This window comes from Psammomys obesus, unplaced genomic scaffold (assembly GCF_907164565.1).
Source record: "Psammomys obesus unplaced genomic scaffold, mPsaObe1.curated_primary_1811, whole genome shotgun sequence".
NCBI lineage: Eukaryota > Metazoa > Chordata > Mammalia > Rodentia > Muridae > Psammomys > Psammomys obesus.
In genome coordinates, this window is record NW_026592510.1 from 21,122,039 (window position 1) to 21,140,441 (window position 18,403).

The window sequence follows — 18,403 nt, forward strand, 5'->3', positions numbered from 1 at the left end:
ACTGTACATACCCCCTTTCTGAACCCATCATTTTGCTTCTAGAAATATGTGCAGCAAGTATGTATACATACGACTGTAAATTTGTACAAGAATGTACATGTGTGATTGTCCGCAGAAACATTTATTTTTGGTAGTGAAAAATTGAGAGAACCAAACTGTTCCCCAAAGGTGGGGATAAATACATTTTGATTCACGTTATTTAGTGGAAATATGGCTTCAAAGGCAAACAAGTACAACACTGCTCTCTGTGGAGTCAGAGGACAACTTGAGGGAGTTGGTTTTCTCCTTCCACCACGTGAGTCCTAGGGGTGGAACTCAGGTTGCCAGGCCTGGAAGCAAGCGCCTTTACCTGCCGAGCCGTCATGCTGCCCCTGCAACCCTATTTTTTGACTTGAATGGTAGCTCAATAAATGTGTTCAATTTCTTAAAATTAGTCCAGGATATGTGTTGGATTCAAGTACTCTAAGGAAACATATATGTAAGTGTTGATTTCACAAGGGGAGACAGGCAGGCATTCCAGGCAGCTGAGTGAGTGTGTGGATTCTTTTGCGATCATCACTGAATGCCCCTTATTCAGTTTATTCTGATTGTTGGGCATGGATCTGGGGCCTCGAGAAAGTGCTCTGTGTTGGTGTCTGTAGTAGTGGGTATCCTTTGTGGGCTGATGTGCCCTGCGAGGCCATGAATGAGGAGTATCAGCAGAAGGCTGGAATGCTTCATTTAGGGCCAGTCTTTGAGAAGTCCATGCCTTTGGTGGATGCTATGGTTTGCAAGTTGTCCCCTCTAAGGTATGTGACATTTAAGTGTCATGTGTTTCTTCAACAAATTGCCCTTGCTCAAGTAAATAACCCCCACTTATACAAACAATCATAATTAAATGCAGTGGGACTCTCTCTCTCTCTCTCTCTCTCTCTCTCACACACACACACACACACACACACACTACAGAAGTAGGAAGAGACTTGTTGGGATGGAGGGATCTAGTAGGAGGGGAAGGAGGATAAGAAAAGATAATGGGAATGTTATGACTGAAGTACATTATGCTTGGATAGAATTGTGAAAGAATAAACTTAAAGAGTAGTGGAGACATTCAAGAGCTAGTTATACCACAAGTGCCTCTCCCACGTGGATGCCATTGGTGCTGTTTTGTGCTCTCTCCTCTCTATCTCCTTCTTCCTTCCTCCTCTCTCTTTTTCTCTCTGTCTCTTCTTCTCTTCCTCCCTATCTTGTGTATCCTCTTGCCCTCTGCCAGATGGTGACACAGCTCCTAGTCCATGTCGACTTCTGCCCCCGGAGTGTCCAGTCAGACACTGTTGCACACTGGGCTGGACTGGAAGGAATGAAGCTTAGCTGGGCATGTGGGTTAGCAGGATCTCAGTCCAGCGGTGAGTGCAGGGAGAAAAAGCCTGCTCCAAGACAGTTTTCCGTGAAATATCTCCCTTTCATTGGGGGAAGAAGGGCTATATAAACCTTGGGGAAGTGGGTAGGGATTTTTGGGGTGAGTGTACATCACTGGCTGGAGCTGAGGTGCCAGGAATACTTCATTTGCATGAAGAGGCATTCAAGGTGGACATGTCCTTAAAAGGAAATAGGAAGTTTTAACGTGAAACCTGGCCACCAGGCTATGTGACTACCTCAAAGGTGGCAAAGGTGGTAGGGGTAGGTTGAAAGGCTACAAGGACTGGGGCCAGAACAGGGAGGGAGTGGCCCTTACTCTTTCTGGTTTCAAGATGAGATTTGCAGGGTTTGGTCCTCATTCTTGCTCTGGGCAGCTCCCCCAGTTACACCTACACCACAATTAGCCTTTTACCTAATATAGGTAATGTGATATTGGGCTCCCCCACTTTCTAAATTATAAAGCAATAAATTTACGCTCACTATAAATTACACACCCTTAGACCAAACTTCTGGGCTGACTTAAAGAAACATGTAGGATGTCCGAGGTAGTGAGAAGTGCAGAATCTCCTGTTCTCATTCAGAAGCTGTTTATCAGTTAAACAGTGGGTGCTATTTACCATGGCGAAGTAAGCCTGCTGGAAAACTTGCTGCAAAATGGAAGAAAGATGTAAGCATCTTGAGAAGCTTAGCCTTATTAAAAAGGAGTATAGAGGGCTAGGTATTGCTAACTGGTACCAGCCTTGCAAGAATTATAAAAAAATTCTGGGCCTAAAGGACCTTCTGAAAAATTGGACGCAATCAATTGTACTTAAAGCATGTGTAAACTTCCTTTGAAAGATGACTGCAAAAAGAACAAGCTAAATGTTCAGCAGAGGATGAGTTGATGACAGAGGATCCCATGAGTTTGAAAAGGACATAGTAATGGGAAGAGGGACTGCCTCTGACATAATCTGATTGGCCTGCTCGTTGATCACCTCCCCCTGAGGGGAAACAGCCTTACCAGGCCACAGTGGACTTGGGGAGTGGCATGCATGCAGAAAGGGGAGGGAGGGTGGGATCGGGAGGGGAGGAGGAAGGGGCTTATGGGGGGATACAAAATGAATAAAGTGTAATTAATAAAAAATTAAAAAAAAAGAACATCCCAATGAGAATAAGAACCAGAAAAAAAAAAAAAAAGAAAAGGACATAACAATGGCTCTCCAAAAAAAAAAGCCTTTTGCAGCCAGTGTTGGGCTGATGATCTCTCATGAGTGGCTGTCATCTGCATAGAAGCCTTCCCTCACCACCATTTAGACTTCCACCTTTGTTTCCATGAGAGAGTTCCTCACTGCCCACTCTGGTATAGGTCTAGAGCATCAATGGGTCCACGGAGGCGGCTCACAGATGGAGGGTTGTAGTGAATCTTCTCCTGTGTCCCACCATATAGCCTTCTACCAGCTGGCTGGTTGCCTACTTGAAGCAAGGACGGATGACTAGTCAGCCAAGTTTTTTCCTCAAAATTATTCTTTATTAACCAGATTTCTCTTTCCTTCATTATCTAAATTTAGAAATGAATTGCCAGCAGGCTTGATATAATCTTCAAATGAACCAATTATTGAACACCAGAACTCCCAACAAGATACTCAAGGCGATTTTTGCCTCATTACAGAGAATGTTGAATGACTTCCTTTCATTATCGGTTGAAGCCACGGCCTTCACCTGTGTGATTTCTACTGGCGTTACTCTGGGCACAGCTTCTTTGGGCCCAACTGCCCCTCGAGACCTTTGTTTAAGTCCAAACTCCTAGAAATCCTCAGAGTGCTTATGTTTGTGAATATGATTTGCATATGGGTCTGTTTTGCATGTTGGCTATTCTCTAAACATTTAATTTGAAGGCTGCTAGTTTTTTATAACATACATCAATTGAAGTGTAATGTGAGCAACTGAACATGTATTTAGACATGTGAAGGTGATTCTTGCAGTCAACAGCTTTATTTAGTAAGAGTTCTATATGAACATAAAATAATTTATTTAAAAATTATGTATGCCTATCTTGAAGGCACATGCATAGTTTTTTTTTTTTTCTTTAATGCTAGATGTGAAAAAATTTAGAGACTTGGAGAGCATGGTTGAAGTATCTTTTGAAGGCTTCCTTAGAGATGAAGGTTTTTTCTGGCAACATGGGTGGTGATTTGAGGCCATCTGGGTAGCAAAGGCTGGCTAGTAAATGCTCGTGAATGTAAGGAATGGTTTGTTAAGCACAGCTGTAGCTAAATACTAACTTATATGAACAGAGTTAAGCACTGTTTTGTGGTTCTGGGATTGGACCCAGACCATACCCTGCATATACCAGGCAAAGACTCTAGTATTACTGAGCTATATTTCTATCCCTTTTTAAAAATGTGAGTTTTGAGTTTTGAGTAGGGACTTGTGCTGGCCTCATACTTGTAGGACAGGAAGGACTTGAACTTTGACTCTTCTGCCTCAGCCTCCCGAGTAAATGAGGCCATAGCTGCATGCTGCTATGACCGGCTAAGATAAAATGAATTCTAGTAAAAAAAAAAAAAAAAAAAAAAAAACAAAGCCAGTACATTTACATAAACTGCACATAATTATTTTACCACGTTTTTGTAATTGTTTATGCCCTCATGCTGCGCTATGCGGTACAGTGCCTATGAACCTCTCCTCAGCTTAGCAAAGGAACGCTGAGGTTGGCGGTGGAGCGTGAGAGTGCTGGCGTTAGATAAATCACACCATTATAAAGTGGAGCCTGGCTTTATTTTTTTTGCTGACTTTCTAGACTGAAGAAAGTGATGGAGAAAATGTTAAAAATGCAGATTAAATTTAAAATTGTGTTGTATATGTAGGTATTACATTGGACAAAACACAAACATTAGGGGCTTGGGGGCTGGCTCAGTGACTAAGGGTATGTGCTGCTCTTTGCAGAGGACCTATTTCGGTCTCAGAACCCATGCTGGATGGCTTGCAGCTAGCTGTAACTCCATCTCCAGGGAAATTCAACACAGCTGGTCTCCAGTGGCATCAGCACTCACATGCACATACCTACACACAGACACCCAGTTAAAAATAAAATAGATCTCAAAAACACCCATAAAAATTAGGGACATGTATTTTATTCAACGAAAATGTTCCGATATTCTGTCCTTTCCCTTTCTTTTTATTTTTATAATAAAGCTATCAGCCGACGTTCATGCTAGCTCATTAGTTACAAATCTAGGCTAGCTATGGTTAGGAGTTAGGCTAAAATCGAGTATTCTGTAAGAATGAATTAGTCCTATACGTATTTATGATAAAATAAAAGATTTATTGTATTACCTGTTAATTGAGACAAACAGCACTGTACATGACACAGACACACCAGACAGAGCGCTGATCCCTATTCCAGCAGGGCCAGGGTGGGGTGATAGGAGACTTCATGATGACAGTTAAACTGAAACTCTGCTTTTGGGCTTTGGCTGAGACATTGGGGAATGAAATTGTAGATAAGGACTGCCACACAGACTTTTCTACAAAGAGTTCAGCCATCTCAGTCCTCAGGGCTGAAGGAAACATCACAAGGAAGGGACCAGATTTACCGCTGTAGGACATCGGTTTCCTCTTGAAACATGGAAATACTTCTTGCTTCATGTAGGATGCTCTGGAGCCATTGGGCTAGAGCTAAGATCTCCATAGAGCTAAGATCTATGGTGGGTGCTGGTTGGGAAATAATCTTTCTAGCCTATTCTTTATGTTTTTACTAATTACACATGGTCACAGTTGATCCGATAACTCTGCCAATTGCTTAAATATTGAGAATTTTCTTCTTTGATCCATTCTAGAATTTATCTTTTAAATTTTATTTACAGCTTGATAGAACATTGTCCTACAAGTGATCAGACTGTTAAAAAAAACCATAATGACATTTTTCTTATATTAATTTAAAGTATAACAATATGGTCAGTGTGAGATTGCATCCAGTGGTTTATTCTACTTTTTATGAAATTGTATTAGACTTTGGACTAATAATTTAAATGGTCTGTATATTTGAGGACTCTTAGTAACCACTCACATCAAAGTGCTAACCATTCACTAGGCATTATAATTTAAATATTGAGCCTCTAAAGACTAAATGAAAATGAGTAGGTTCAATATTAATTAGCAAGGATCTTGAAGGGGAATAATAATAGTTTGAAATTCAAAATTTTTGAATAGGAATGCTGCATGAAATTTATAGCATCCTTATCAGGCTGTTAATCTTTTTTTCTTGAAATTTGAATTTGTGAACAATCTTGATGGCTCTTATGATAAGTGAACTCATAATCTCACAAGTTTATGAAATAGTTTAGGTGGAGAGGGCTTGGTGGAAGACCTAATGATAATTGTACTGTCTGGAAAGATGAGTGATGAGGAGCTCACAATGTGCCTGCCCTGCTCATTGTTTTTGCTTTCTTACAAAATAGAATCTGAAGTTTGGTAGATGAGGCACGCACAGACGCTTACTCATGGTTCCTTAACCTGCTTTGCTGGGGAAGCTGTACAAGTAGGCTCACTCACTACATGTGACTTGAGCTGCTAGAGACTGGTACTTTAGAACAGTATGCTGAAGCAAGGTGGGCTGAGCCTGCCTCATCATACAAAGAAGAAACTGTTAAGACAAACACAACATAGCAAAGAAGCAAACAAAAAGGGGAAAATTCTGGACTGGGCAGAGCTGGGGGATGGGACTGTGAGTTCTCAGTTGGTAGAATTCTTGCCTGTCATACGCAAAGGGTTTGATTCTCAGAACAACGTATACCAGGTACAGTGGCACATGTCTGAAATCTCGTGTTGGGGAGGTAGAGGATCAGGAATTCAAGGTCATACTAGGCTGTGTAGATAGTCTAAGGGCTATGTGACAACCTGTCTTTAAACAAACAAATACATGAAAATTAAGAACTTAGTAGGGGCGGAGATGAGGACTGCTCCCTAATGTAGGGAATCTATGTAGGAACCAAAGTGTTTTAAGGCTTTTTACTGGCCCTTTAAATACAATCCTGTAGCATTCTACACAGAATGGATCCTGGTTTGGCTCAAACTGACTGTATTTTTAGAGAGTTATCTTGAAAATTAAGGGAAGATCCATTCCTCCATTGAGGGACATCTGGAATGTTTCCAGATTCTGGCTATTGCAAATAAAGCTGCTACAAACATGGTTGAGCAAATGTCCTTGTTGTATACTTGAACATATTTTGGATATATGCCTAGGAGTGGTATAGCTGGATCTTGAGGTAGAACTATTCCCAATTGTCTGAGAAAGTGCCAGATTGATTTCCAAAGCAGTTGTACAAGTTTACATTCCCACCAGCAATGAAGGAGGGTTCCCCTTTCTCCATATCCTCTCCGGTATGTATTGTCACTTGAGTTTTTGATCTTAGCCATTTTGATGGGTGTAAGGTGAAATCTCAGGGTCATTTTGATTTGCATTTCTCTTATGATTAAGGATGTTGAACATTTCTTTAAGTGTTTCTCTGCCATTCAATATTCCTTTATTGAGAATTCTCTGTTTAGCGCTGTACCCCATTTTTTAATTGGATTACTTGGTACATTTACACAATGGAATACTACTCAGCAATTAAAAACAAGGAAATCATGAAATTTGCAGGCAAATGGTGGAAACTAGAAAAGACCATCCTGAGTGAGGTATCCTAGAAGTAGAAAGACACACATGGTATATACTCACTTATAAGTGGTTATTAGACATATAATATAGGATAAACATACTAAAATCTGTACACCTAAAGAAGATAAGCAAGAAGGAGGACCGTGGGTAAAATGACCAATCCTCAATCAGAAAGGCAAATGGGATGGACAGCGAAAGAGGGCAAAAACAGGGATAGGACAGGAACCTACCATAGAGGGCCTGTGAAAGACTTTACCCAGCAGGGTATCAAAGCAGATGCTGAGACTCATAACCAAACTTTGGGCAGGGTGCAGGGAATCTTATGAAAGAAGGGAGAGATAAAAAGACCTAGAGGGGACAGGAACTCCACAAGGAGAGCAACAGAACCAAAAAATCTGGGCCCCGGGTCTTTTCTGAGACTGATACCACAACCAAGGCCCATTCATGGAGATAACCTAGAACCCCTGCACAGACGTAGCTCATGGTAGTTTAGTAACCAAGTGGGTTCCCTAGTAAGGGAAACAGGGACTGTCTCTGACATGAACTCATTGGATGGCTCTCTGATCACCTTCCTCTGAGGGAGAGTAGCCTTACTAGGCCACAGAGGAAGACAATGCAGCCACTCCTCATGAGACCTGATAGGCTAGGGTCAGATAGAAGGGGAGGAGGACCTCCCCTATCAGTGGACTTGGAGAGGGGTGTGGGTGATGAAGGAGGGAGGGGAGAGAAGGGGCTACAACTGGGATACAAAGTGAGTAAATGGTGATTAATAAAAAAATAAATAAAAAAAGAAAAAGAAAGAAAATTAAGGGAAGTTTCCCCTAGATACGGTAGACCATGTTCACCCAAGAAAAGTGAGAAAGTAGTGTTCATAAAGAGACAAATGTTACAGTAGTATTTAAAGGGCCATGAAGGGAAAACTTTTTCTTCTGGTCAAGAGAATGCAGTCTCTGGCCTGGGGTGGAGACCTAACACTCCAGTTGGACTGGTCAATAAGCTAGTTATCGGACTCAGGAAGATGGGATCACCTAAGGCCATGTAAAAGATGAGGTAATATACTTTTCTTTCCCAGCGTTCCCTATCCATCTCCAGAGGCTTAAATGCAGCCATGTAGATCTCCTGCTTTTCTGAATTAGTTAGGAAAAAAGTAACCTTTTCTTTTCCTCTTTCTCACTGTTTCTAAGCATGCTCTCTCTGACACTTTGAGCTTTCTCATTCTTTCTCTCAAGTCCTCCTTCTCACATTACCACGTGGATGTCTGTTTGCTGAACCACCATGCCTGACTCAGAACAGTATGACTTTCTCTCTTTCTCTTTTCCATCCACTTCACTTCCTCCAGGCACCAAGGCTTAAAGGTTGCCTGCTCTGGAGATTTGCTTTCAAGCTAATAAAATTGTCCTTGAGGTTTCTTCTGAGTTCTTTCTTTGTTTTCCCAGAAGTATAAGGTGATGCCTCAAAATTTTCAGTAACAAAACAAAACAAAACAAAACAAAACAAAACAAAACATGCCTAAAAGGTTCCCAGCAATACCATCACAGCAATTCTGGAGCCCTCAGTTTTGAACTGGGTAGACTTTCCATTTGTGTCTGTAACTCTCACATTCCCCCCTCCCCCTCTTCTCTATAGTACTTAATGAGATCCTTATTTGTTTGTAACCCTGTCGTATGATTAGCTTTCTTAAAACCATGGTAAACACTAGGTTAGAGAGTCTATAAACATCAATATAGGGCAGGAAAAATAAAGGAGCATAAACAGTTAAATGAAAGGATGCACTGAGAGGCTTTTGAAGCTCATTAGTTTATGTTGTATCATTTTAAAAAATAAAATTGCGGGCTGGAGAGAGAGAGATCTCAGTGCTTAAAACACTTTTTGCTCTTCCAGAAGACCCAAGTTTGGTTCCCAGTACCCACATCAGGCAGCCAACAACAGATTGCAGCTCCAGTGCCAGGAAATCCAACTCCTTCTACTGGCATCTGTGGGCCATCTGCGCTCATAGCCTACACCCGCATCCATACCCACATAAATAAAAATGAATTTAAACAAAATAAAAACGAAACTAGAAGTTTTACGAGATTGTCAGGGTCAGGGACAAATCTACACGAGTATAATATCGTGCCAGTGCTAGACTTGATGAAAGAAGTCGTTTTTTATTATTTTTCAGTCTCACTGAACACAAAGAAAGCTGAGTGGATACTCAGCTAAGGCTTTTCTTGGACATTCTTCTTGCAAGTCACCATTAATATGTTAAACATGCCCTTAGGCTGGCTTTCTTTCTTTTTTTCCTTTGTCTGTATGCATTATTGCAGTTTTTAATACTACTAATGACTTTGAAATGGGACATTGACTCAGAATTAGTGACAATCAAGCGTTAATGGTCCTTGCCTCTATGGCCTATCAGCAACTCATCTCCTCTGACAGTAGTCCTAGAAAATAAACTAGATCAGGCTTTCTCAAGACGTGGCCATTTAGAAAGGATTTCCTATTGTCACAGGAACCTCTCATTCATCTTTTTACTGTTTCTTTATTTCTGTGTCTTGGCTTGTGTTTCTGATCAAAGAGAGTGATCTGTGCCAGATTTTATGGGAAGGTAAATGAGAGAAAGAAAAAGTGAAAGAGAAATAGAAAATATTCAACCTGAAACCAGGTGACATAATAAAAATAAGATAATTGCCGGAAATGACCTAAGAAGTTATCTAATTAAACCTATTCCTATTTTAAAAAACGAAGGAACAGAATGAAGGAAGCAAAGTGACTTTGATAAAGTTTATAAAAGAAAAGGATAGGGATATAACACTTGAGCCTTCTAATCATCCCTGAATTGCTCCTGTCCCTAGGTTTCTCATGGTAGCCTCATGTTGATGAATCAATTTACAAACCAAAACCAGAAGAGAACATGAGAATGAAAACCATTCAAAAGCTCACTAGTCCAAATATCACGAGTTCAATTTGCACTTCTTGACTGGGATGCTCAAGGGAAGTCTATCCTCAAAGGAAAAAAGGAAAACACCAAACTCCAAATGACAAAGTCCAATCCCCTCAACTGGAAGTGACATTGAGATGAACTAATAGTTGTCGCTTTTGGGAAACAGTTTTTGAAGCCAGGTATGTTCCATTGAACCAGGGTTGGAAGAAGACCACTTGGAAATTGGCAAATGTTGAAATCAGTTCTCTCTCTCTCTCCCTTTCTTCCTTCTTTCCTTCCTTTCTTTCTCTCTCTTGTTCTTTTGTTCTAGTCTCTCTCTTTCTTTCATTTGTGATAAATTTCTTCTTGGAGATGGCTGCATGTACTCTTCAATTGATTTGCACGATAGCTTGTATTGTGTTGTCTTTGGTCAGGGGCCCTCAGCTGCCTCTCTGCTCTTGACTACCCTCCTCTGTATCACAGTCTGAATTACTTCCGGCCTGCTTTGCCCATGCTTTCTTTTTCACTGGACTGAGTTTGCTGGACCTAGTTCTCATCAGTGCGGGAGATCCATGATTAAATGTTGAGAAATGTTGTGAACTGGTTGTTAACACCAATTACCACCATCAATAATTTGCAAACCTTACAGGTAATAAAATTATATAAAAAATAAACATAATATATAACGGAAGCTAATTTTCTAAGTATTTAGCTTTTGCAGAAAACAATAGATCAGCGGTTCTCAACCTTCCTGGTGCTGTGACCCTTCAATGCACTTCTTCATGTTGTTGTTCATTGCTACTTCATAACTGTAATTTTGCTTCTGTTATGGATTGTAATATAATATCTGTGTTTTCTGACGGCTTTAGGTGACCCCTGTTTAAGGGTTGTTTGACCCAAAGGAATTGTGACCCACAGGTTGAGAACTATTGCTCTAGATAATTATGGCAATCTCTTCCTGTTTTCACATTGATCTAAGTGGTAGCAATTGACCACTTGGAAATTGGCAAATGTTGAAATCAGTTCTCTCTCTCCCCTTCCTTCCTTCCTTCCTTCCTTCCTTCCTTCCTTCCTTCCTTCCTTCCTTTCTTTCTATCTCTTGTTCTTTTGTTCTAGTCTCTCTCTCTTTCTCTCTCTTTCTCTCATTTGTTAACTTATTTTCCAGCTATGTTTAGGGTTTGGCTAATGGGAGAGGTAGAGAAAGTTTAGAAGGTTACATGGTGCTTCATTCACCTTTTGAGTCCCTTTGAGGGAAGGTGTCTGTTTCTTGCTAGTAACATCATTTTTAGTAGTATCACTGCTTTGTCATATGCTGTTGCTTTGCTTACCTCCTGACACCAATTCTCTCCATTAAAAAAAAAATTATCAGTGCTGCAGTGGGGCCCTGTGAGAGTGCCCAGGAAATAAGGGTGAAGGAGCCTTCTCTAAGGCTTGCAGTTCCGTCTGCAGGATCCACGTATTAGAAGGAGAGAACTGACTCCCAGATATATTCCTGTGATACACACACACACACACACACACACACACACATACACACATCATGACACACTGACACTTCATCCCTACATAAATACATAAACAGTTAAAAGAAGCACTTGGATGGTACCCTTTTTATTGTTTGAACTTGCCGGACACACATAGTAAATGATTTAAATTAAAATTAAGTCATTTAATTTTTTATAATTATTATAATTTCATAATCTCTTTTCCCCCCTCAGTAGAATTTTCCACATCAGCCCTTACTCATTTACAACAATGAAGCAGTAATAGGGATGTGAGTCCCTCTCTTTCTTTTAGAAATAAGTAAAGAGCCCCAAGGCTAAGTGCTTGTGGAAGTGTCTATAGTATGTTATGGAAAAACAAAACATGCTTCTCCAGGTGATAGCAGGGTCTGTGAGAACAACGTTAATGTTCTGAACAAGACAGGCAGAAAATTCACCAGACGTGCTGACGTCACCCAGTACATCTTCGAGGCTTACATTTTGACTTGATAACTCATGTGCGTTTGATTAGATTTTTCACTAGGTTTTTATTCCCCTTTCGTGGTGCCATGGTGGCTAAGTGATATTTATATTTAGTAGTTTTCTAAAAAAAAATGCATAGTTTTAAAATAGTGAATTGATTTTCTGAAAGTCAAATTGACAGTCTTAAAAAAACAGGTCCCAGGTATAGGCCACTGGGCCCGGGCTCCACCCATGAAACTCCCTTAGCTTATCATTTTATGTATTGATCAAAATCCACTTGACTATGGGATGCAGAAAAAGGCCGATGCTGGGAAAAAGGAGTTTCTTCCTTTCCTGTGGGTTTGTATAATACAGAGAAAATGGATTTGGGGAGTCAGTGAATATTTCATATTTCCTCTCATGGGGAAGTGCAGATTTTCAAAATGTGCCGAGAATGTTTAGAATAAAAACGTTGCTCATATAGTTTTGTATCTTATAAGTTTCCTTTTGTACTCTGCTCTTAAAATATTGTGAAAGAATACTGCTTAAATTTGCCTACATGGATACACTTACATTGATGGCTTATGATTAATTTTAAGTTAATGTGTGCATTCGCAAAATAGTTTAAAGTGGTATAATGATGTCTGACTTGATACCGTTGCACAGTTCCTTATTAACATTACCAAAAGCCAGATGTGAGGCAACAGGAACACATTTTGCAACGACATGCCAGCAGGCCAAGCGGGCTGTCTATGCATGTCATACTCCCCTTTGACCACAAGATGCCGCTCAAGCCGTTGTGAGTTAGGTCTTTTGTTACCAGCAAGAATGACATTTCCATTTATTTTGCATGCTCTCCAATTATATATTAAAACTTACGGTGGGTGGGTTGAAAGAGAGGGGACCCCGACTCTTTTCAGCCTGCGTGAAAAAAACAATTGATGAATAATTTCTTTAGGTTTTTCACAAACCGAGGCTGAGATTTCAGACACCATGAAATTGTCGCAGCCCCAGTTTCCGGGTCGCTGTGTCTACAAGTCCATGCTGGCCCTGCCCGCTGCACAGTCTTTTACATATAGTCAGCAGTACCATCTGCCCCCGAACCGAGTAATTTCCTGCCGACTCCCACTAGCGACATATGCAACGGCCTCTTTCTGTAATATACAAAATGTCAAAAGATTGCTGCAAGACGCAAACAAGTCGTCAGATGTCTGTGTTTCGGCGGCAATTAAATAGTCACAACGTGGCAGTCCAGAGAGAAAGCTTCCAGAAGTAACCATGTGCAAAGGCAGCCACTGGCTCGGGGAGATGTTATTTATCGCTCTAGTCCCTGTCTGTGGCCAGAAAAAAGAAATCTATGAGGTAAAGATTGGAGATGCTGCAGTCTCTTGCTTTCATATCCGATTTGCCCTAAATTTAAATCGAGACCTTGTAATTTTTGACATGAGACGGAGACAAGACTTCTCCTCTCTTCTGACCAATGTCTAATTCAACCTTTGGCTGATTTATAAGGCAGGGTGGCCTGTTATTAAAAATATCATCTGGGAAGGAGCAGGGCCAAAACCAGACAGGAAGCGGGGGTGTTAAATCCCCCAGGAACGTCTAATAGAAAAGTAACTTCACTCTGTTCTCAAATTCATTTGGAAACAACAGAGCTGAATTGGCCCTTAGGTGGGATGGCTTCTGGGATGGCAAGGAATAGTCTTTGGCATATGCAGTCCTTAGCAGTCACTTTCATTTTAGTGTAAGTTGCTTGTGTGATCTTTGGTCTCTGTGGATGGAGCCGAGGGTTTCAGGGATTGGAGCTTAATGACCAGTGGAGCCAAGCAGAAGGATCTGGAAGGTGGCGAGTAGAGAGAAAAATCAGCAGTAGAAACGGGAGGGAGGCGGATCCATCTACGTTTGGCAGTGCAGTGTGGAGCTTCTTTCTAAGGGACACCCCACAGGATTCAGTGTTTTGCTTGTGAATGCTCCTTCAGGCCAGATCAAATTGGTGGCATGAGCAATTTTTTAATTTTATTTTCTTTTTTAGCTAAGCCAATTAAAAAATGAATGGAAGGACTTATTCTGCATTCTTGCTTTCATATCAATCCTGGCTCCATACATCACTGGCAAATAGATCACCTTTCTTTTTCAATTCACATTCCGTCATTCATTCTTGCAAATGTATCTATTCATCTGTTCTTCATTTTAATAGTTAATAGGAGCCAGGTACTGCGAATTTGAGGAGTAAAAACATTTCGAAACTTATCAGATAATTACGAAACTATTATGCAGAAAATTTCATCTTTTTCTTTAAAATATCTTAGCCCATATCGTGGAAACATTAAACTTTTCTACGTTTAGTATAAACAATATTAAAATGCATTGATGTTGCCAGGCATGGTGGTTTCACGCCTATAATCTCAGCACTCTGGAAGGCAGAGGCAGGTGGATCACTGTGGTTGGAGAAACCCTGTTTCAAAAAAAAAAAAAAAACAAAAAAAAAATACAAAACAAAGAATCAAAAAGCGTTGACGTTTTTAACCAGTGATTCTCATCCTTTCAGGAATTACCCAAGGATTTGGCGCAAACAGCATCTACTACCATAGGCCTGAGGTGGATTTAGATATGCTGTGCCTTTCTAACAAGCTCTTGGGGGGGATGCTGACCCAAAGGGTCCACACTAGGACAGACAGGGCTTTAGCTAGACAATCCACAGCATGGTTTCAGAGTGGAAAGGGAAATTTCTTACGATGACGCCGATCTCTTGTTTAGAGAGACAGGGAAGGCTTTCAGACAAGCCGCTGTGAGGGTAGGGCCGGACATCTGTCACCGTCTGACTGGGCATCTTCAGGAGCACACCTGATGGCCTGTGCACCAGGATGCAGGTTTTCTCCCGAGGGAGAGGAATCAATCGCCGCCTGCATCACTGTTTTGAAACATCACAACTGAAATGGCTTTTATGTTGCTAAAAGAAGAAGAGGAGGAAGAAGGAAAAAAGGCGCAGCTTTTGAAGGGGAAAAATAGTTTTCCGATAACCCCCATTAACTACAGGGGTCATTGTGGCAAAATGAATGGGATTAGAAATCTGCTAAAAGCTGCAGTATATGGTACGCGGTGACTGACAAGCCTTTTGCTGAGTAGTTACAAATGGGACTAATGGTTTAAACTTGTTAGTCATTGTCAGAGCCTCTGATCCTTGAGTCAGCCATGGAAGCTATGGCAGAAATCGATAAGGCGCCACTTTCCGCAGTGAACTGCTCGACCATATAGATTGCCTGAAGGGAAATGCTGAGTTCCCTCCCAGGCTGTCAGATGAAAGCGGGCAGCTAAATCTCCAGGAAGATTGACCACACTGCTCGGGGCAATTAGGCCTTTCACCACTTTGAACGCCGATTATAAAGGCACGGGGAGGGGGCAGGGGACAGAAGCCATCTTGGAGCCTTCCAGGTGGGGGGCAATTCTTCCCTTCTGGGTTATGACTTGCGTGTTGGGGGCTGTTACTGTCCTGGCCCTTTCTCTTTCCCTGTATTTCCCTTCAGCAGCTGCAAAAGGAGGCCGGGCAGCCCTCCGTTGCTGATGGACTGTAAAGGCAGCTGAACTCCATCAGTCCTCCTTGCGCAGCCCAGGTTTCCCATTGGGCGCAGTTCAAAACAATCAGGTCCCATTGTTCAGGGCCTTTTTGGGCAGAGCCCTGGCGAGGGTGCCAAAATCATCAGGGAAAAAAAAAGAAAGTGCTTGTTCCCTCAACAATGACAGACAAGCTGCAGATTGGCAGCAGGCTGTGAGGGGCCAAGTGCTGGCCCTGCAGGGCTGGGCTCTAAGAGGAGCCCACATCCCATGCACAGGAGGCTGCCAGGGTCCCTGCGGCCCAGATGAACCAAAGGAGATGGCTTCAGAGATGGGGAAGCTTTGCTTTCCCCTTTCAAAGCAAGGTAGAGTGGCTCTGCCTTTATCTGCTTTGTGTTTCTGCTCAAACTTCGATTGGAGAATCCTTTGGTTTCCATTGTCCCATCTGCTGAGTGTCACCCCTTCCCACCTGAAATTAGTCTCTTGATTGACTTCTTTAATTTTTCTCCCTTTTTCTTGCCAGCCCTGGCTCCCATTCTGCTAACGTTAGGTTGCATCATGAACCTTGACCTTCTAGGTATTGTTTTGCTGTCAAGGGGCTGAGAGGCAAGAGATGGTGGGACCAATCCTCATTACTGCTCTGTGGGAGGGCTGTCAGGCTACTTACTACCCTGGCCAGTGTATCTCGCGTGACAGAGAGTGCGGAAAGTCTGTTTTATGTAGAAGTTTGCTTGAAAGCTCATGACAGGAGGAAAGGTTTGCATGTTAAAGATATGGATGACAGAACAAAAACACTGCCATTATTTTAGGAAACAAAAGGTGGTTGTGGCAGTGATCTCGTCAATGAAAGGGACAGTGGAGGGGATTGCTGCCATTTTACCTTGCTCTGGCCTCAAATTCTAATGGGTCATTTCTTGGTTCATCTTCAGCTCACGGAACAGCCATGGGATATCATCCATTATTAAGGAAGCTTCATGTCGTTCCTTCACAGTTCACAGGATGGACTGACCTCCTATGAAAACAAAGGGAGTCCCCAAATATAGAACAGGAGAAGTGAGTCTCAATGTACTTTGAGCTTAGGAGTGAAGATGAGGGAGGCAACCTAGGCAGTCTGCTATAGCAGATGTACTACTTGGGGAATGGTATGTCACCATGTTCAGGCAAAAGCAAAGGGAACCCTCTGCCATTTCACCCCATTTTGCTTTGAACCTAAAACCACTCTAAAAACACAAAACACACACACACACACAGAAAACAAACAAACAAAAACACTCTAGCTGGGCATTGTGGCACACACAAGCAGTTCCGGCGTCTAGGTGGTGGAAGTGAGAAGAGGAGGATTTCAAGGCCAGCCTTGGCTACAGAGTGATTGCAGAGTCAGCTCACACTACATGGAAACCTGTCTCACCCCATCCCAAACAGAAGCGGAGGTGGGAAACTCTATTTAAAACGGCAGGAAATACCTATCCAAATGACGACAGTTACATCGACAACAGGCCTTCAAACCAAATAAAGCAGAATGAAAGGGGGATGTAAAGAGTAATCATATACACAGTAATCATGTACACAAGTGAAGTGGAATGAAGCAACCGATTTGATTGGAGTATCCTTTCAGGAAGTGAGGGAACCTGACCTCCAACCTCTTTTACAGTGTTACATCAGAATTCTTTCTGCAAAACAACTGTACTTTTTAGGCTTCTGGAGAGTGAGTTTAGACATACTTGGCCACCAGGGAATTATCTAGAACTGACAGAATTTTGAGAAAAACTTTGTCTCAGGAAGACAGTTGCTTTACCCTCGGAGCTAGAAATTTTAATGGACAGCCCCACTGAGGATGGCAGTGCAACATTCTAGAACACTGAGTCTTCCTCTAACCGCTATGATTTGTGCTCTGTATTCTTTGCCCTTCTTTCTTTCCAGCAAAATGGAGGAGGAGTTTCTTTAGTCCTTAGCTCAGGTTGTCTGTGGTCAGCAGGAGAAATGTCTTCCCAAGAGTCTGTATCCTCATTCTTGGATCGGTGACTATGTTATGCTTCTTGACAAAAGGGACTGTGTAACTGAAAGGATGGTAAAACAGAACATAATCTGGGTTATCAGGGTGAGCTCAAAGGTATGTGAGATAGCTCTAAGGGTCTTTCTTTGTATTTGCTTGAGGACGTGGGGAATGTTGCCGGATAAGCTTAGAAGAAAGGGAGTCCTTGCATTAGAAGGGGCCATGATGAGTGATCTCAATATAAGGAAGGAGACTGATCTCAGGGTAACAAATGACAAGATTCATGCCCCAGTGTCCTCAAAAACTGTTCTTTGTGACCCGACAGAATATTACTAGCTATGAGGGCCCTCTGCTTTATGGGACAGGCACAGTCCTAGGATAGAGAGATGGCTCCATGGTTAAGAACCCTTGTTGCTCTTGCCGAGGACCCAGGTTTGGTTCCTAGTACTGACAGTGGATAGCTCAGAGCTGCCCGTGCCTCCATTTTCAGGGGATCTGACATGCTCCTTGACAGTCATGAGGACTGCACAAATATCAAGCCCATCAAGACAAACAGGCACACACAAACACATAGACACAGAAAAAGACACATACACACACACACGCACACACGCACACGTAAAATTGAAAAAAAAATTCCGAAAGAATTTTTACACTCTTTGTTCTTAAGTAATTTTAATAAGGAAAATCATGTTATGTTTTCCCATGCTGCTCACCCATTGACTTCTATTTTAGTCCAAACTTTGAGGATCAGATGACTTCAAGTTCATTTACTATTGAATGGGGTAAGACTGTTTTCCATTTTGGTGGGGACAGGGGGCTGATTTCTGGGGCCAAGTTCAGGATTGTAGAGAAATGATGGGTCAAAATATTTTGGAGAATATGTCAGTGTAAATTAAGGAGGCTTCATGAGACTCAGTGGGTAAAGGTGATTACTGTCAAGACTGAAAACCCTAGTTTGATTCCTGGGATCCACA